The sequence below is a fragment of the Pongo abelii genome, chromosome 8, assembly GCF_028885655.2.
Source record: "Pongo abelii isolate AG06213 chromosome 8, NHGRI_mPonAbe1-v2.0_pri, whole genome shotgun sequence".
Classification (NCBI taxonomy): domain Eukaryota; kingdom Metazoa; phylum Chordata; class Mammalia; order Primates; family Hominidae; genus Pongo; species Pongo abelii.
Genome location: NC_071993.2, coordinates 7,195,387 through 7,216,537, shown reverse-complemented (window position 1 = coordinate 7,216,537; position 21,151 = coordinate 7,195,387). Strand labels below are relative to the sequence as shown.

The window sequence follows — 21,151 nt, the reverse complement described above, 5'->3', positions numbered from 1 at the left end:
TTCAGTATTATAGAAAAATACGTGTCAAAAAACTTGCAGGTCATTTAAAAGCATATCAGTCTTGGCTGGATAGAGGCTGACCTGAAATTTTCTGCCTTCCTAGAAGATAAAATAAGGAGAAATTGGGTGTGACTAAGAAGGACCCCCACCCACCCACCTGTTATGTTGCTATGACATGAAATGGATCGTCGTGAAATCATGATGTGGTTGGAAAACTGCTGCCCAGGAAGCACCATCACTGAGCGGGGCTTTGACGGAGGAGAAGAAAATCATTTAATAGAATGGAACTGTGCTACTCTGCAAGCCTCCTTGGCAGATTAAATGTATGAGTCACATTGCCCTTAGTGGGCGGGTTATCCATTATCCCACCGAGTTCTCTGATCCTTGTAGCGCACTGTGTCAATTACATGCTCCAGGATTTATGTCAAACTTGCCAGGAGCCAGAAATTGTTCTGTGAGATTGGGAGCTAGAAGAATGAACTCCCAATTATAAACAGGGGAGGATGAGATTTGCTTTCTATGATGTGTGTGGGAGGGGGTAGTGTGTGTAGGAGTTGGACACAATAGGTTTTCTATTGCCTTGTGTCATCTTTTTTTAATGAATTCACTTGGCGATAGAAAAACTCAGGGAAATGATTTTAGATCACTTAAGAATATGTTTATAGCCTATCAGAAAGGACTGTGGTAAAAGGAACAGGTCACAGGCTCAGTGAAATGGGGTCCCCATCTTGGTACTGTCACTACTGGCTGACCCTGAGATCGTCTTAATCACCTCTCCACGCTTTAGTTCCCTCACTATGGAAAGAGTTTAAACTAGATGATCTCTTTCCAGTTCCAAAATTCTGCAATATGAGACACAATGTCTCTTCTTAATAGTGTCCTTAACACTACAACAGAACATTTCAGCTTTACCCTCTAAGAATTACTTTATTAAAGTGTAGGTGGTTAATAAAGAGTGAGTTAGAGACGTTTAAATCTAAGTTTCAGGAAGTGAGTTTTTACCCTAAATTTACTTACATATAACTTATTAGATAATGATGTAAAGGAAGGAGAATGGTTATTGAATGAGCTCGCTGAACAAATATTGACCCTGAGCAAAATCTTTGGTAGCGAGCTTTCAGGAGATGCAGTCTCTAAGGCACTAGAATCACTTCTTATTTTTATTTTTTCTGAAATATTTTCAAGACAACTGTAAACAAAATACTGTTGATTATACAAATGGTTCCCCTTTCTCAGGGCTCTGTGTTCTTGGCAATTGGTTAAAGAGTGGATAAAGTACACTGCGTTTTTGCTATGTCTTATATGAGTTTGAACACACTGTGATCACAGACTGGAAATCGTTGAATGAATGGGCACGGGCAGTAAGAAGCATAGAGGTTTATTGGTCAATATCAAAAGAAATGAGCGGTGAAAAGTGAGGCTGACGCATGCCTACATTTTATGGATGAGCAAATGGATAAAAAGGGAACTGTATTTTATTATACAGTGAATTAATGGGGTGGAGGAAGGATTGGATTTCTGACTATCTAATCTGGTCTTCAGCCCTAAAACATAAAACCCCCCTGTCAAACCTGGGCTCGTTGCTTGAGGAGTTTGCATCTGGGCTGAAGGTTCCCCACACCACAGGTCCTGGGCTGTGCTGGAAAGAATTTTAGTTCAGAGGGAATAGTGAATGATTGGAAATAGGTTTTTACAAACTTTTATCGTTCTATAAGTAAACAGAGATCATTGGTCTTCAAAGCTCTTTTTGTAACCCCTGAGTTCAATTATAGTGTGGCTATAATTCCAGAACTCTCTGAACTGCACCTACACATTATTCTCTGCACAGATCTTTAACTTTAACAGCTATTCATTAGTTCAAGAGACCTTTGCTTTTATATGAATCACAGTTTAATGGGCATAGAAAAAGGTATTCATTCTCCACAGCTGCTACTTTATTGGAACAATTCGTTTAAAAAAAATTACACTCTGACCTTTTGAAAATGGGACAGAAGTTTTCAAAGTCTTTCAAATTATTAGATAATTCGCTGAAAAGCTGTGATTCCGTTTTTGCTTCTTGACTTATAAAGTGGTTCTTATTATAATACGTAGATCCTCACACTTTGAAAGGGAGGTTAGCTATAAATAAACACTGCACAAATGATATTTTCACAGGAAAACATAATAAAACTCTCTGTGATGCCATCCTGCTGGGCCATGGAATCCCAGGAAAGGGGCCTAAGGGGGTCTTTATTTCATAGGAGAGTGGAGGTCGTGATCAGAGTGAATGTCATAGAATGTCCTTACATAGAACGTCCTTTAGCTACAACTGTAAGCACAGGATAAATGGTCCTTCCATTCTAGAGAGGTCCTAGGGTGTAATGGAAAGAATATCACCATTAAATGCCAACATGTGGGGAACAGACTTAGAGAAAGAGCTGGGATCAGTTTTGACACTGAAGGCTGGGTAAGAAGAAACAGGAGACGATGGGAGTTACTCAGGGACACTATAGTTCTTTGCATGGATATGCTGGGTTAACTAGGGACAAACAGCACACAGAGAAACCCTTGTCTAAAAGAAACCTTCAAACCAGTCAGAATGGCTAATATTAAAAAGTCAGGAAATAACAGATGCTGGCGAGGTTGTGGAGAAAAGGGAATGCTTATACACTATTGGTGGCAGTGTAAATCAGTTCAACCCTTGTGGAAAGCAGTATGGTGATTCCTCAAAGAGCTAAAAGCAGAACTACCATTTGACCTGGGAATCCCATTACTAGGTATATACCCAGATGAATATAAATCATTCTACCTAAAGACGCATGCAGACACTAGGATTAAGATGATGAGGTGGAGGCAAGATTAGCTTGCAGCCCCCACTCGGAGGGACAGGGCAGTGTGTGGAGACTCACATCCTGAACTTTTGCTCCAAGAACTACCTCAGGAGCATACCAAGAAAGCAGAGAGAATCCACAGACCCCTTGAAGGAACTGGATCGCTGCTGCAGGCTCCCTGAGATGCCGAAAGGCTGTGAGTCTGCTTGCTTTCTCAATAGGGAGGCTTGTGGTCTGGGGCGAGTTCTCAGCCCTGGCCACCAGCTGCCTGGAAATAGACTTGGTGCTGTTGGGGGGATGCAGTGGCAGTGAGACCGGCCTTTAGGACTGTGGGCTGAGTGGCAGTGGGGTGAGGCCTGTGACTGCTGGCTTTCCCCCACTTCCCTCATGACTTGTATGACTCAGCAGAGGCAGCCATAATTCTTCAGGGAATATCACTCCATTGGACTGGGAACCACAACCCCACTCCCTAACAGCAGCCTCAGAAAGCCCTGCCCGAGGAGAGGCTGAGCTCAAACACACCTATCTCTGCCCCTACCTGGTGGTCTTTCTCTACCTGCTCTGGTAGCCAAAGACAAAGGTCATAATTTCTTGGGAGCTCTATGGCCCTGCCCACTGCCTGAGAAACCTGAATATTTAACCAGGTGTCTTGAGGGCAAGTTTGCATTTTCTCTGAAGGAAGGCAACTGATGCTCTCTTGAAAGCGCCACCTCCTGGCTGGAGGCCAACCAAGACAAAATCAGCGCACTAAACAAAAACACAACCAAGGACCCTCACAGAGCCCACTTCACTCCCTTGCTACCTCCGCCAGAGTAGGTGCTAGTATTGACAGCAGCAACACCTGAAGACAGATCACATCACAGGACTCTTTGCAGACACTCCCCAGTTCCAGCCTGGAGCCTGGTAGCTCCACTGGGTGGCTAGACCCGGAAGAGCAAAAACAATCACTACAGTTCAGGTTTCAGGAATCCCCATTCCTAGGGGAAGGGGGAGAACACCGCATCAAGGGAGCACCTCGTGGGACAAAAGAATCTGAACAGCAGCCCTTGAATCCCAGATCTTCCCTCTGACATAGTCTACCCAAATTAGAAGGAACCAGAAAAACAGTTAAGGTAATATGACAAAACAAGTTTCTTTAATTCCTCCAAAAGATCATACCAGCTCACCAGCAATAGATCCAAACCAAGGTGAAGTCTCTGAATTGCCAGAAAAATAATTCAGAAGGTTATTAAGCTAATCAAGGAGGCACCAGAGAAAAGTGAAGTCCAATTTAAATAAATCAAAAACATGATACAGGATATGAAACAGACATTCTTCAGTGAAATAGATATCATAAATAAAAAACAATCACAACTTCTGGAAATCAAGGACACACTTAGAGAAATGCAAAATGCACTGGAAAGTCTCAGCAATAGAATTGAACAAGCAAAAGAAAGAACTTCAGAACTCGAAGACAAGGCTTTCAAATTAAACCCAATCCATCAAAGACAAAGAAAAAAGAGTTTAAAAAAATGAGCAAAGCCTCCAGGAACTTTGGTACTATGTTAAACGTCCAAACCTGAGAAGAATTGGTGTTCCCGAGGAAGAAAAACCTAAAAATTTGGAAAACATATTTGCGGGAACAATTGAGGAAAACTTCCCCAGCCTTGCTAGAAACCTAGACATCCAAATACAAGAAGCTCAAAGAAGACCTGGGAAATTCATCACAAAAAGATCATCAACTAGGCCATAGTCATCAGGTTATCTAAAGTCAAGACAAAGGAAAGAATCTTAAGAGCTGTGAGGCAAAAGCAGGTAACTTATAAAGGAAAACCTGCCAGATTAACAGCAGATTTCTCAGCAGAATCTCTGCAAGCTAGGAGGGATTAGGGTCCTATTTTTAGCCTTCTTAAACAAAACAATGATTAGCCAAGAATTTTGTAACCAGTGAAACTAAACTTCATAAATGAAGGAAAGATACTGTATTTTCCAGACAAACAAATGCTGAGAGAATCCACCACCACCAAGCCAGCACTACAAGAATTGCTAAAAGAAACATGAAATCTTGAAACAAATCCTGGAAATACACCAAAATAGAACGTACTTAAAGCATAAATCTCACAGGACCTATATACCAATAACACAATGAAAAAATACAAGGTATTTAGGCAACAAATAGCATGATGAATAGAATACTACCTCACATCTCAATACTAATATTAAATGTAAATGGCCTAAATGCTCCACTTAAAAGATACAGAATGGCAGAATGGATAAGAATTCACCAACCAAGTTTCTGCTGTCTTCAGGAGACTCACCTCACACATAAAGACTCACATAAACTTACGGCAAAGGGGTGGAAAAAGATATTCCATGCAAATGGACACCAAAGGTGAGCAGGAGTAGTTATTCTTATATCAGACAAACTTTAAAGCAACAGCAGGAATAAAAGACAAAGAGGGACACTATAATGACAAAAGGACTAGTCCAACAGGAAAATATCACAATTCTGAATATATATGCATCTAACACTGGAGCTCCCAAATTTATAAAACAATTAACCTGCTAGACCTGAGAAATGAGACAGATGGCAACACAATCATACTGGGGGACTTTAATACTCCACTGACAGTACTAAACAGATCATCAAGACAGAAAGTCAACAAAGAAACAATGGACTTAAACTATACCCTACAACAAATGGACCTAACATATATTTACAGAACATTCTACCCAACAGCAGAATATACATTCTATCATCAGTACATGAAACATTTTCCAAAGTAGCATATGATAGGCCACAAAACAAGTCTTAATAAATTTAAGAAAATCAAAATTATATTAAGTAGTTTCTCAGAACACAGTGGAATGAAATTGGAAATAAACTCCAAAAAGAACCCTCAAAACCATGAAAACACATGGAAATTAAGTAACCTGCTCCTGAATGATCACTGGGTCAATAGCGAAATCAAGATGATAATTAGGCTGAGTGTGATGTCTCACACCGGTAACTCCAGCACTTTGGGAGACCAAGTTGGGTGGATCACCTGAAGTCAGGAGTTTGAGACCAGTCTAGCTAGGACGGTGAAACTTGTCTTTACTAAAAAATACAAAAAAATTATCCAGGCGTGGTGGTGCATGCCTGCAGTCCCAGCTACTGGGGAAGCTGAGGCAGGAGGATCGTTTGACCCAGGAGGCAGATGTTGCAGTGAATTGAGACTCTGCCACTGCACTTCGGCCTGGGAGACAGAGAGACTCTGTCTCAAAAAAAAAAAAGAAAAAAAAAAGAAATTAAAAAATTATTTGAGCTGAACAATAATAGCAACAAAACCTATCAAAACCTATTTTTATTTTTTATTTTTTGTACAGACAGGGTCTCACCATATTGCCCAGGCTGGTCTTGATTCCTGGTCTCAAACGATCCTCCTGACTCAGTCCCCCAAAGTGCTGAGATGACAGCCGCAAGCTACTGCACCCACCCCCAATCTCTGGATAATACTTAATGTACAAATGTCCATTTGATCTGCATGGCCGACGGCCACGTGGCATGATGGTCTCTGAGCTATCTATTGTTCCTAAGGGAAGAGCTGGAGTTCTACCTGGCCCCATCCCTCCTCTACTTGCTTTCTGAAAATTGGGGTATGAATCAGTTTATTCATGCCTGGGTAAGTGGTTTTTAGCAGATTTTGTCCTCTTAAATAGTAGATCTTTAACAGGCTTTGTGAAAAGATAAAGGGTGGCCGTGAACATCTTTTCTCTGACACCGAAGTTTGCCGCTCATTTTGTGGCAGTGTTAGGAGATTTGTGAATGGGGAGTTGAGATGCACATTTTTTTTCCTTTTGCAAAAGTCAAGAGCTCCAAATTGTTGACCTTTCCTGTGATGAAAAGTGGCTGTCAGAGTGTGCTGCCTAGCAGTAATAAATGCATTTAATCTACCCTTTCAGGTAAATATAACTTAACAGTGTGGGGAAAAATAATGACTTTTTGTAAGAATCTCATGTTATAAAAAGAACATTTTGAAAATGAATCTTGGGAAAGGTTTCTATCCTGTGGCTTTTTTGAAGAAAATGGTTTAAGTGAATTGCTTATAGAAACTTTCATGTTTTCACACTTAAGAACTTGGAAACCAATTTCTAGCCAGTTTGAAAAATTTAAGCAAAAGAGTGTCAGAAGTTTCAAGCCCATTTGTCAAAAATATTAAAATGCAGCACCTTCTGTTTAGTAAATAAAAACAATTCATTGGCATCTGGGAAAAGGGAACTGCATTAGCTGAATTTCAACAAACATTTGTATGCTGAATGGAGGGGACTAAAAACTAAGATTTGGCACAATCAAAGCTTATCTGTCTTTGCCTAGATTACAACAGCCACTAAATCCACGTAGGAAAATAGTCTAAATTATATTAGACACAGATCCATAAACTGCTAAATCACAAGGGATTTAACCAATTTTTTAAAATGATATATAATCAATTCCATTATGCTCCCTAAAATATTAGTAATAATCCCTTTTAGTAAGAGTACAATTTCGTACCTGCAACAAATAACTCATTATTAAAATTTTAGCTCATCACTTTCAAATTTCCATCTGTATATATTTTGTAACACACATGGGATATTTGCATATAAATACAGGTAGTTGCCTGGTATAATATGCATATGATATACATGGCACTGTTACTGCAAGTATATACATATACTTTACAAGTAATTTGTATGTGTGTATGTATAATTTACAAATGAAATATATACATACTTTGAGAGTACATGCTGAAAACCACTTTTTTTCTAAGTTTCAAGACTACTGGTATAGAGGAAAGAATATTTAAGCTGGAGTCAGGAGACCCAAGTCCTACTCAAAGTCCTGCTGTGAAGACACGGTGCCTTATACAAGTTAGATAAGTGAATTTCAGAACTGAAGAGCCGAGAAGCATTGTTGCCTTACAGGTTTTCTATGAGGATTGGGGGAGATATGATTCTGCCTGTTGATTGCCCGGCATTTAGCAAAGTAGACCCTCAGTAGCTGGTGGTGTCTATGAGATGGGACATTAGAGACCACCTGGCCCATTGTTTAATGTTCTAGTTCAGGAAACAGAGGCAAGAAAGGAGAATGAAGTTTCTCCCTGTATTAGAATGCATCGTAGAAGAGCCACTGTTAAACTCCACTTGGGAGCTCTTTTGAGGTCTCATATTAGTTTTGACTATTAACTTCTGATGATTAATTCCTTATAACAGCATTTCCTCAGGATTTCTCCAAGTGTCACCTTCAAGTGTAAGGCAGAGGAAAGCTTTGCAATCTGTACACAAACTTATTATCTGTGTAAGTCACTCTAGGCTCAATGCTTTACATACTAAATTGCCTACAGGTTGCCATTTTCTTGATTTTAATGTCTTCTTTCCAATGCCTTTGATTCCCTATGTTGGCAGCATTCTAGAAAGAACAGAAGAATAAAGGGTGGGACCCTACAAGTTCTATCAGGCTCCAGACTATACCAGAAGCTAAGAAGAGAGTGACATGTATGCTGACTGATTGGGAAGATCCTAAAGGGTAAGGTTGGTGTAAATCAGTGATGCTGGACTTTTTCAGAGTTCTTTTGTAACTCTGAGAATTTGATGAAATATATGGATCTTGTCTCTAGAAAATGCGTATATGAATGTGTATATGATATTTTACGTAGGATTCCAGGGGATGACAAAGTCCCTGGAGCCCACCCATTGACCTCATACTCTTCAAGGTCTACCTCTGACTATACATTTATGAATACTCAGGGGAGGACATTCTGTACATAATGTCTGACTATTCACACCCTCATTCCAGCATGGCGTGTCTCTACCTGTTCCCTCCTTTAATTGGGTTTGGTGGCATTTGTAATGCACGTGGGATATTTGCATATAAATACAGGTGGTTGCATGGGATAACATATGTATAATATACATGGGACTGATACTGCAGGTATACACATATACTTTACAAGTAACTTGTATATGTGTGTATGTATAATTTACAAATAAAATATGTCCATACTTCGAGATCACATGCTGAAAACCACTTATTTTCTACTTTGATCAGTAAATCCCACCACCTGGGCTAAGTGTTTGAAAGTATATAGTGCTCGCATAGACATTTTTACTATTTCATTTCTCCTTTCTCCAGTTTGGATCATTATTCCTTTAAAATGCTTCCTTTTCAAAGCTGGCTGTTTGACTTCTTTTCCAAATTTGGTATAATTGAAGCAAGCAATATCACTTCAGACTGCACCTGTTCTGGAAGATGTGTGATATGAATCCTTTTTTATAATGAATGGAAGGGATTTAATGTGGATTGCTTGCTCATGGTGCACCACATGCTGTGCTGAGGCTTTTACTGAATCCTATCATTACTTCTTATCAAGTTATCACTAGGTTCAATTTTACTGCTTTTATTTTAGAGATGAAGAAATTAAAGCTCAGAGAATGTTGGTAATTAAGGAATGAATTAGGTACACAGACTCCTAGGTGACCGTCCTAGCATTAAACCCTGTCAATGTGGGACATCAAACACATTACTGAACCTTCTCCTTGAGTTTCCCATCTGTAAATTCTGCAAAGGTGTCTGCTGCTACTGACCCTTGTATATTTACTCAGATGAGTGATTATAGAGGGGAAGTTTTGACTGTGGTGATGCCATCTGTTTCCCTGACACAGATCTAAGTTTTGCTTATCAGTCAGCAAAGTCTTTCTCCAGTCCTTTACTCTCTGACTGAGGTTTTGGGTGTGATGAACTTCACGACAGTGGACATTTGTAGCCCTGAGGAAGTATAGCTTAAACTAGCCCTCAAAGCAAGTCATGGGAAAGTCATTCTCATTCTGAATCCAAAGAAAGAAATGTGAAAAACCCATTCAAGAACGGTCTGCTAGTTTATTTGGAAACTTCAGATGGCTGTGTAGTCTGTCTGGGGAGCTGTCAGCTAACGGAATAAAACCCTCAAAATTGCTCTATCATTGGCTGACAAAGCTGAGTGAACATATGATGGTTTGAACAGGAAGCATGTCTTGATTCCAAATGGTTGCTTGTGAGCATTAGTCATTTTTCATTATTAATGCAAAGAAACATTATGTGTGTGTGTATGCATTTATTTCTCAGCTGATGGCAAGACTGAAGCTTGGGATTAGAAACTGCGAGTTGATGTAAATCCTCAAGACTCCTCTACACAATGGGGGTAGTGTATTGATTGTGATGGGGCTGGTTAACGATGATGAATAGCAGAGATTCTCTTAAAGGGAACTTTTTAACAGCACTTGTGTATTACAAACCCATGAAAGTCATCTAGAAAACCTGCTGTGAAGTGGTAACCAGTGGAACACAATCTGACACAGCAAACAAATTCAAGTGTGTGCCACTGTCAAATGGCACCATTTTGAGACATATAAATGACAGGGAAATAAATGTCTTGGAACAGCTGCTTTGTAAGATTAAGGGAAGTGATTGCCTTACCCTACAAATAGATAAATTCATAGAAGGGTCCAAGTGTTGGTATTTGGAAGAAAGAATGAAAATATCTTTCTGTTTAACTCTCTAATCTTTATCAGGTGGAATCATGGGTCATAGCAGGGGTGTGTTTGGAGTAGGGGAGAATTTGAAGTCTAATTTTAGACTAGACTTTACAAAATTTCCAATATCAAACTGGTAGTACGTATCTTTTTTACTCTATTCTCATGGAGCCAATTGGCTCCTAGAAAGAACAGCAGGTGTGTGACTCAATTACAAAAATTACCTCTTCACAGGGCACTGTTTTATGTACACTGTGATCCAACTCTGAAAAAAAGGGATTGAAGTTCCATCAAGTAATTGATGAAACCATCTACAGTTCAGCCTCTTTCAAATTATCTTTTACATTCTCCCTTCTTTCTAAAGCTATGTGAGGATTACATCCTTATCCCAGTAGTACATATATTTCTTCTCAATGGCTCAGTAATTATGTTGAGGAAGTATCACTACTGCCCGACAAAATGTCTCCATCAGATGCCATTACTAGAGTCCACTTTTAGTAATTAATTCACCACTACTTATGAGGTTGGCTGACCTAGAAGGTAATATTTTCCCCATCTAGGAAAGTAAATATTGTTAAATGACTTAAAATCTTTCAACAGCTTCCCAGGCATGCAGGAAGAGGCCAAGAGCCTTGGCCCATAAAGCTTCCCCAACACCATTTCCTACCACCTTCACTTTTCTCCCATGATCCTGCCTTTTCTTTTCCAGTACCCTGAATGAATCAACCTCTCCCTGCCACAGGACCTTTGCACATGCAATTTTCTGCCTTCTTGGCTTCCTTTGCAGTTAATTCTTATACATCCTTTAGATCTTAGTTCAAAGGACACTTTTCTGCAGAAGTCTTCTTTGATGCTATTTCCCTGCCCACCAAGACCAGATGAAATTCTTCCATGATGCATCCTCATGATCCAGTGTTACTTTCTTTTAATGTACTTACCTTATAGGTTTAACAAGTTGATTATTTGCACAAGACTGTAAGCTACATAAGAGGAGGGACTGTGGTAGTACATACAGTTGCTTAATAAATGTATTTTTAAAGGACTGAATGAATAAAAGACTTGACCAAGAGTCACCAGGGGGCTCCCTCATTGGTATTTTCTCTCTGCCATCAGAATAGTTAAGTCTCAGATGTAGCTGCTCTTCCAGCCGGCTCCTAGAATCGAGAACGCACAGAGCAGAGCTGGATCTGACCCACAGCTGGCACACAGCATGAGTGAGGATAACCCTCTGTGACTGCAGGCCACCAGGGTTTGGGGTTGCTTGTCACTGTGGTGCAACTTAACGTAAGACAACTGGTAAACTCTACTGCCAATACAGTGGAACAGAAAGAACATGAGTTTTTAAATCAGACAGACCTACATTCCAGTCTTTGTTTTGTTTTGTTTTTTTCTTGAGACAGAGTCTGGCTCTCTTGCCCAGGCTGGAGTGCAATGGCGTGATCTCAGCTCACTGCAACCTCTGCCTCCCAGGTTCAAGTGATTCTTCTGCCTCAGCCTCCTGAGTAGATGGGATTACAGGGGACCACCACCACGACTGGCTAATTTTTGTATTTTTTTAGTAGAGACGGGGTTTCATCTGGCTAATTTTTGTATTTTTTTTAGTAGAGACAGGGTTTCATCATGTTGGACCAAGCTGGTCTCAAACTCCTGATCTCAGGTGATCTGCCCGCCTGGGCCTCCCAAAGTGCCGGGATTACAGGTGTGAGCCACTGTGCCTGGTCACATTCCAGTCTTTTTTTGGCATCAAGAATATCCTTATAAAAAGAAAATTCCTTCATATCTAGGAATCTCGGTGTCTACACGTGTAAAATGAGGGTTAGTATGTCAACCTTGCAGGATTGTTGTGGGGACTAGTGATGTTGTATCATACTTGTTGTAGAGCAGGCCCTCAATTATGGTACTCTAATTATATTATTGTTAATGTTACATTTTTGTTGTTGTTGAAATGCCACCTATATCCCCAAGGCTATGACATTAATTGTGTCATACAGGTTTGTTTGTCTTGGTATCTCAAACAGAACAAATCAAAACTCCTAGTAAACTTCCCTGAAGAGCTCAGTAGACTTCAGTTCCCATTAGGGTGCGTCGAAGGTCACTGCGCATTGCTGCCCTCTAGAGGTGTCGGGTGAGAAGACCCACACACCCCCATAGAGATAGAGAAGCAATAGATTTCCGATCTGAGCAGCTGTTGCCACAGGAACAACGGAAGCTGTTATAAATATAACAGTGATAAAAGCTGCTGTTTATTGAGTGCTTGTCATGTTCCAGGTGCTATGCATAACTTATTGAATCTTCACAACATTATGAATCAGGGCCTACTGTATACTAATTTCACAGTTCAGAAAAGGGAGGTGCAGCAGCATTAAATCACTTGCCCAAGAAGATGCAACTATTATGGGGAGAACCTGAACTCAAACCTAGGGCTGGCTGACTCTAAAAAGCCCACTCTTGGATGGACGTGGTGGCTCACACTTGTAATCCCAGCACTTTGGGAGGCCAAGGTAGGCGGATCACGAGGTCAGGAGTTAGAGACCAGCCTGGCCAACACAGTGAAACCCTGTCTCTACTAAAAATACGAAAATTAGCCGAGCGTGGTAGTGGGCACCTGTAATCTCAGCTACTAGGGAGGCTGAGGCAGGAGAATCGCCTGAACCCGGGAGGCAGAGATTGCAGTGAGCCGAGATCGCATCACTGCACTCCAGCCTGGGCGACAGAGCGAGACTCCGTCTCAAAAAACAACGAAACAACAAAACAAAACTCACTCTTTACCACCACATGATATTGGCTGTCACAGGCATGTCTGTAAGTTTGCAAAATCTGCTAGAAAGATATTGCCAACAAAAAATAAAAAACAAAACGTTGTTTGCTCCTACCCTGTTCCTTCCCTTTATGAGCAAATAATTCTTCTAAAAGCCAATGGAGATTCTATGTTGCAGAAACAAACATACAAAAAACCATATTCCTTGATCCTAACAGAAAAGAATAATAAAGCAGGCTCTTTCTTAGCCCAGGTTAAAGAGTGAGTGTATAAGGTCCCATCTTTCCTCATGGCCAGCATGGCTGCTCCTGTAATTATTTTGAAAGAAAAATCATCAGGCTTAGGTAGTGGTTGCAAGAATGAGCCTGAGGTGAGGTTGCCCGTTGGCCATTCTGTTGCTATAATGATTTCAGCACTTATGAAAGAGACTAATGACTGAAATTGCTATCAACATGTGCAGCCCAAAGACTGCACGTTGGAAATTGGATTTTTCCTCTCTTCTTGCTAATGAGCTCTTCTCTCAAGGTGCTGATGCCTGGAGTGTACAGGAAGATTGGCAATTCTCTTTCTGTGTTTTACACACCCGAATAACTGTACTGAAATTCAAGCAACACCTTTGTGACAGGGGATGGTTATATGAAGCCATAAAAATATTGTTAGAGTAAGTGGCTCAGCTGGGTACACCTAAAAAATGTAAGAAGTGGAATCTTTAACTGGACAAATTACAAAATGTTTTCAAGTGGGTATATGCATGTCAGGTTGTTCCACCGCTGCAGTTGCTATGACCAGAAATAAAAGAGTTATTTTTGTTTGTTCTTTTCGTGGCCTTGACGACGTTCTTGGGAGAAGCAGCTCAATAGTCAATATCAGATGGTTCTAGAAGAGTTGCTTCATAAGTACCACTGCTGTGATCTTTTCTGTAGGTTCCCATGACAATGCTTTGGGGGCTTTGTTTGTTCATGGGAACTTGAGGAACACAGGGAATTCTTGTTCAATAACAAACGCAATGCTGTTTGGAAAAGACTCTTGGTAGACATGAAAAAAAAAAGTATAGCCAGAACAGCCTTCAGAAATCATTCCTGCACTTTTTGGAAGCGTTTCTCAAGGTCTAAATGGAGGCTGTGAAGGTGAGTCATGAATCGTAACAGCATTTCAACATGCTGATTCCTTGCTACTAACAAAGCGTGTGATAAGAATTTGGTAAGTCTTGTTGGCCAGTCTTCTCCAACTTTAGAGCTCCTCAGCTAGAGGGCTCCTGGGTAATCTACCCCACCCTATCAGCCTGGCACTTTGCTTGAAGGTGATAAGGTAAACTGGTGACAACATTGATAAAGTTCTTCACCAGAAATTTTCCAAACTCAACCGAAATAAATATAGGCTGCTTTTCAGAAAAGATAGCATCTGATAATCCAGGTGTTACAAATGATGGTGGAAAGTGGCAGTTTTCACGGTAGATATCTAGGGGTGGGAATGGGGGGTGTAAAACACAAAGAGCCATTTTCAGATCCATTTTGTAGAGACTACCATGATCAGCATCCTACAAAATCAGTGTGGATTCCTAATTAAATCTTCTTGACTTCCATGATAATAGCTAGGTTTCTTCATCAACTTGGGTTTGGCAGATCCTTCCTGCTGAAGCTCTTGCAGGGCCTTCCAGTACCCCCTGACGTTTATGACCAAGTCTACCTCTGATTCCTCAGTGTGGTTTTCAGTTTACTTATATGTGCTAATGTAGTCTACACAAAGTTGGCCTTGAAGAAATAAAAGAACCCTAGCTATTTTGAAAAGTGAATTTATGGGCCAGGCACGGTGGCTCATACCTGTAATCCCAGCACTTTGGGAGGCTGAGGCAGGCAGATCACCTGAGGTCAGGAGTTCGAGACCAGCCTGACCAACATGGAGAAACCCTGTCGCTACTAAAAAAATACAAAATTAGCCGGGCGTGGTGGCGTATGCCTGTAATCCCAGATACTTGGGAGGCTGAGGCAGGAGAATCACTTGAACCTGGGAGGCAGAGGTTGCAGTGAGCCAAGATCACGCCATTGCACTCCAGCCTGGGCAACAAGAGCAAAACTCCATCTCAAAAAAAGAGAAAAAAAGAAAAAAAAGAAAAGTGAACTTATGTTTTCTATTAGAGGTATAATTATTGAACAACCACCACGCTAAGTGATGGGCTATGCACTTTGCAGACCCTTTGCAAATCCTCTGAGCTGAGCACTTACAAGCCCTCTCATTTTCCAACACAGGTATTATTATTATCCGCGATTTGCCACACGAAGAAACTGAGATTCAGAAGAGCTAATTTACCTCTTCAAGGCTGGAGAGCTAGAAGTGGCAAACTCAGCCTGCTGTACTACAAAACCCATGTGCCTTCTTCTGCACACACATACTGAAATGTGCATTGGAAAAAAATTAAACTTGGGGGGAAACACAGACAAAAGTCACTGCTAGTTCCAACATATGGTCTTTTTCCTTTCATACTCACCCAACCCCCACCCCATGCGGATTTTCCTTTGCCTTCATAGAGATAGCTTCCTTCTTGGCAGAGGAACTTCACAGACCGCCAATGCCTTAAGTAGGGCAGAGGCAATAGCAGCTGCATTGATGAGGTAGCCCCAGGTAGTTTATCTGAAGCCTTATAAGACTTTACTCACTTAAGAAAATCAAAAACAGGCAGGGCGCGGTTGCTCTTTCCTATAATACTAGCACTTTGGAAGGCTGAGGCAGGTGGATTGCCTGAGCTCAGGAGTTTGAGACCAGCCTGGCAAACACGGTGAAACCCCATCTCTACTAAAATACAAAAGAAATTAGCCGGGTGTGGTGGTGGGTGCCTGTAGTCCCAGCTACTCTGGAGGCTGAGGCAGGAGAATCGCTTGAACCTGGGAGGCAGAGGTTACAGTGAGCCGAGATCACGCCACTGCACTCCAGCCTGGGTGACAGAGTGGGACTCTTAAAAAAAAAAAAAAAAGAAAGAAAAAGAAAAGTAAAGAAAAATTAAAAAAAACCACAGCAATCCAAACAGGCAGTAAGGGATAAACAAAGACTGGAGACTGTTTAAAGTGTGTGATGATTAACTCCTAATTGTTATCTCTTTCTTATATTTCTGAATTATTTTGGGCCTGGTTTCTCAGTTTCATCAAATATTAAACATCCTGGCATTAATGACCCTTTAGAAATCTAGAATATAAAATACCTTTGTAATATAAAACATTTTTAGAAAAAAATACAAATAGGTAAAATTAGGCTTAACCTACGCTTGTTTGATTTCATTGTTATTCCTCTTGTTCTTTACAGTTTTATTGAGGTATAATTCTTATTTTTAAAAACTACACATATGTAATGTGTACAGTTTGATGAGTCTGGATGTGTGCACACACCGGTGAAACCATCACCATGATCAAGGTGCAGGCACATCTATAGAATTCCACAAAGACAGGCTCCGAGCTGACACCGAGGAAGTCACTTCAGAGCCTGCCTGTGTGGAGCTCTGTTCTATAGAACAGAAAGTCCTTCCTGACTATGCACTTGTGGGTCTCTGGCAGCTCACAGCAGATTTTCACTGGTCTGTTTCAAGACAAGAAAAATAACATTTGAGTTTTTTGTGAAGCTAAATCCATTTAAAGCATTGTCCTATATGCTCAAATATGCTCTTCTGGCCTATTAGATGGTAAGGTTTTCATTTTCAATGCCTTTACTTGACCAAAATATAAAGTCGTCAATCCTATGACAATACTCCAAATTATTACACTTTGGGAGGCTGAGGCAGGCGGATCACCTGAGGTCAGGAGTTCGAGACCAGCCTGACCAACATGGAGAAACCCTGTCTCCACTAAAAAAATACAAAATTAGCCAGGTGTGGTGGCATGCACCTGTAATCCCAGCTACTCAGGAGGCTGGGGCAGGAGAATCACTTGAACCTGAGAGGCAGAGGTTGCAGTGAGCCGAGATCGCGCCATTGCACTCCAGCCTGGGCAACAAGAGCAAAACTCCATTTCAAAAAAAAAAAGAGAAAAGTGGGAACCTCTGGCTGTGGCTCTCACCGAGCCCTCTGCAGACAGGAGGCCGGGAGAGGTGAAGAACAGCAATCAGGGTGGCAACGAAAGCCATGAGTGCAAACGGAGGGCTCACCCTGGAGAGCCTCCTGCTCTGTGCTGGGCACTATTCCCAGTGCTTTGTACAGACTCACTCATTCAATCCCTGCAAAAATCCTCTGAGCTGAGCACTTACGAGCCCTCTCGTTTTCCAAAAGAGGAAACTGAAGGATAGATCTCTAGAACCCTGAAGTTCCTGTGTTCTCATTAACAATTGTATGACCTACTTTAGTTTTGAATGTAATTCCACAGCAGATGGCTGGAACGTGGTCTGGGGGATTAAGTGAGGTAAGAATGTTCTCTACTTCTTACTCACCGCTGGATTCTCCTCTAAGAAGCCTTCGACGGCCGGCCCTGGCTATTATTGACTGCGCATGCTTTTCAGTCAGATCTTATTCCTCTCAATTTAGGCTGCAGAGGCTGTACATATTCTTTGAAAATCACTCTCTGTCATCTCCGTGCTAACACCCAAGCGACACAGTCTGCACAAAGATTCATTTGGTGAGCCTGAGGATTTGTACGTATTGTGTTGAAGCTGAAAAATGGGGCCCTTTCATTTCCTTCTCCATCCTACTTACTTATTGTGAGTAGATTTCCCAGTGTGAAAATTCGTTTCAATATTTATTCCGCGCTCGAAGCTTTACTATTGTGTTCTGAAAGTTGAAGAGTGTACTTTTCCTTCACTTCCCTTGTAGGTGAGCATGGAGCTCAGCCTCCCCACACATCAGTGAAAAGAAATCCCCCCAAACACACATTTTAAAAGAAACCCTTGAAATATGTTTAGAATAATATTAAACCTTAGCGAAAACTTTATCTATAAATTTTTATGTCATGGTGTGTTTTTCTCTTGACAAACTGTTTCTAGTGTTTTTGTCATGTCTGAGAATTGGCACTGAGGACACTTCTTGTTCTTTCCAAAATGCAGTAAAGGTCACCACCTCTCCAAGAACAATGGGTGACCTAGAAAGCTGGGAATTCTGTTGCGGTGGGCCACCCCTTCTGGAACGATTATGATAGCAAGTTTTCATTATTGTTTTATTCAAAATAAATCACTGGCTTGAGTTATACCCTGTTGCCTTGTACTGGGCAGCTAAGACAAACAAGATGCAAATGTGTCTGTTCATAAGAGGTTGGCCCCAGTAGTTAAATTTAAGGCACTGATGGCGTTCAATGCAAGACTGTTTCTTGGTCTATATATTTTCATGTGATTGTGAGTAATTCATTTACTGTTAAATGCTTAGTGCTCCATGCTCTTTTCAGGGATAGTTCAACATGGACACACATTATGACGACCATATGTTCTGAATTGTCTGAGTCGCGTTTATCTAAAATGCTTTGTTCCTTTGTTTCAGAAGTAATGTGAACTTCAGAAAGCACTTGATCTGATTTTGGGGTCTGAAAATATAGAAATCACAATCAATAACCCAGAAAAGTATATACTGTTTCCCATTTAAAAAGAGGAATTTCAGGTTAAAGATGATTCTGTTCTTACTTGTGTATGCCCCTTGACTGATGATCATTCCTTGCCCTGATTGAGGATTTATGGGGATCAATAGTTGTAAGCACTTTGGCCATCCTTAGCTTTTTTGATTCTTACAACATCCCTAGGAGATTGTTCCTATTGTTTCTCATGCTTTGCAGATGAGAACATGCAGCTTGGAGAGATGTTGAGTCTCTTGTGCAAGGTTATAGAGGTCAATAGTGGTTAAACCTTGATACGAATTTCAGAACCCTTGATCCTTTTTTTGTTTTGTTTCTAATTGGGGGTCTCGCCCTGTTGCCCAGGCTGGAGTGCAGTGACATGGTAATAGTTCACTGCAGTCTTGAACTCTTAGACTTAAGCAAATCTACCTCGGCCTCCTGAGTTGCTGGGATTATAGGTGTGAGCCACCATAGTTGGCATAGCTCTTGATCTTAACTGTTTCACTGAACTGTATTTCTACAAGAATGCAGATAATTTAACATCTCTTTTATTGTCTTCAATTCCCAAATTTAAGAGGTTATTTTCTCCTTCTCGTCTGCAAATCAGATCTTTCTCCTCCAGGAAACTACCATCTGGCCAATGTGGCAAAGGCCTTGCCTTGGAACCCTGCAGTCTCTTGCCCGTCTGTGTGGCTCCTTGTTTGGTTCCGTTTCCCCCTATCTAGGGGTGTCTTTCCATGCTGGGTCTGACATATAGAGAATAAGAGACTTAAGTAGGCTGGTTTGTGTTGACAGAGTTGTGTGGCTGTGATGGAGCACCTCACTGTGCAGTTTCCTTTCTTTAAAAAAAAACAAAAAAAAAACCTTTATTAGGGTCTTGCTCTGTTACCCAGACTAAAGTGAATACAATCACAGCCTCAAACTCAGGCGCAAGTGACCCTCCCACCTCAAGTCCCCTAAGTAGCTGGGACGACAGGCATGCACCACCATGCCCAGCTATTATTATTTTTTTATTTTTTTGTAGAGACAGGCTGGTCTCCTGGGCTCAAGAAACCCTCCTGCCTCAGCGTTCCAAGTAACTGGGACCACAGGCGTGTGCCACCATGCCCAGCTAATTTTTAAAAACATTTTCATAGAGACAGAGTCTTGCTATGTTGCTCAGGCTGATCTCGAACTCCTGGGCTCAAGAGATCCTGCCTCCTAAGCCCCACAAGTTGCTGGGAGTACAGGCATGAGCCATTGTGCCCCATTGCTGTGCAGGTTTCAATTCAGCCTTCTTATAAGAGAAAAGAGGATGATGGACCTTGCAAACACATGCTCCCCTGCTAGGCCTTAGGAGCAGAAGTTTCTGTGGGATGGTCTGAAAAAGACACTGCAAACCCACGGCAGACTTTTCTCCCACCATCCGTTGCTGCTGTGACATTCTTTGGAGTGAGTGGTGCTGGCTAGGTGCTGATGTCATTCTCTGAGGACACATCTCAGGTCCCTTCAGGAAAAGCAGATGTGTACACAAATCTATTCAGAGTGGTTATTTAAAAATTACTGTTACTAGTTGCAGATTCTCTTCTTTGTAAGCCCAAGGTCGTGATTGATGTTGCTGAGTGCTGGGTTTTAGATCAGCTCTGCCCTCAGAGCCAAGTTTCCCAAAGTCTCTAATTGCAAAAATGGATATCACATTCTGCGTCTATGGGACGCTCCAATTCTGCTTGAAAATGCTTGTATCCTAGAAGATTCCCAAGTACGCTTTGAGAAGAGCTATGTCCATAGCACTTAAGTTAAATAAGAACCCAAATCACTCTGCAAGCAGGGGAGAAAGAGAGAGGATGATGGGGCTCAAAGGAACCTCAGGCAATAACTCACACAACCCTTGCATTTTCTAAATAAAGAAACTGAGCTCAGATATTATAAACAACTTGCCCATAGCTCAAAAACACAGTATGGCAGAGAGAGGTCTGGAGTCCAGATAATCTACTTCCTAGGCCGATAGCAACTCTTACCTCCCTACTTACCACCGGAGAATTGAGCATTATTGGGAGGATTCATCTCTTCATTTATTCATTCATTCACTCACTCATTTGTTTTATAATCCATGGGCTGACCCAAATCACAAAATCTAGAAAACTTTGAGTCATTGTTCTCCATCACCCCACATGTCCTATCACTAAATATTGACAATTCTGTTTCCTAAACATCTCTCCCTATGGATCAATTGCTGCCTATCATCCCTGCCATTATCTTATTTGAGACTCTGATTACCTTCTAACCAGCCTTTTAATAGCCTACTCTAACAATGACATTTTCCCCATCCAATTATGCAATAAAGTGCTTCCAGAGGTGACTCTGCTACATAAGCACCAATCACTGGGGGCCCACAGTGAGCCAGACATGGGTCCTATGCCAAGATGCATGGGGTCCAGAGGGCAGACAGGCACTTTCCATACTGTAGCACAAGTGCTTTTTTGGGCAGCCAGCACAGGGTGCCAGGGGGACTCATGGAAGGGAGACCTTAGTGCATCTTGGATGGTCAGAGGAGCTTCCTCGAGGAGACACCTGAGATGCAG

The 21,151-nt window shown here is 41.4% G+C and overlaps 1 long non-coding RNA gene across 1 annotated transcript; it reads left to right on the top strand.

Moving 5' to 3' along the window:
* The first annotated feature begins 13,949 nt into the window (after window positions 1-13,949).
* Window positions 13,950-15,521, top strand: LOC129048505 (uncharacterized). The gene is made up of 2 exons (XR_008510877.1): window positions 13,950-14,204; window positions 15,324-15,521. It is a non-coding gene; the product is annotated as an uncharacterized LOC129048505 (long non-coding RNA).
* The last annotated feature ends 5,630 nt before the right edge of the window (window positions 15,522-21,151 follow it).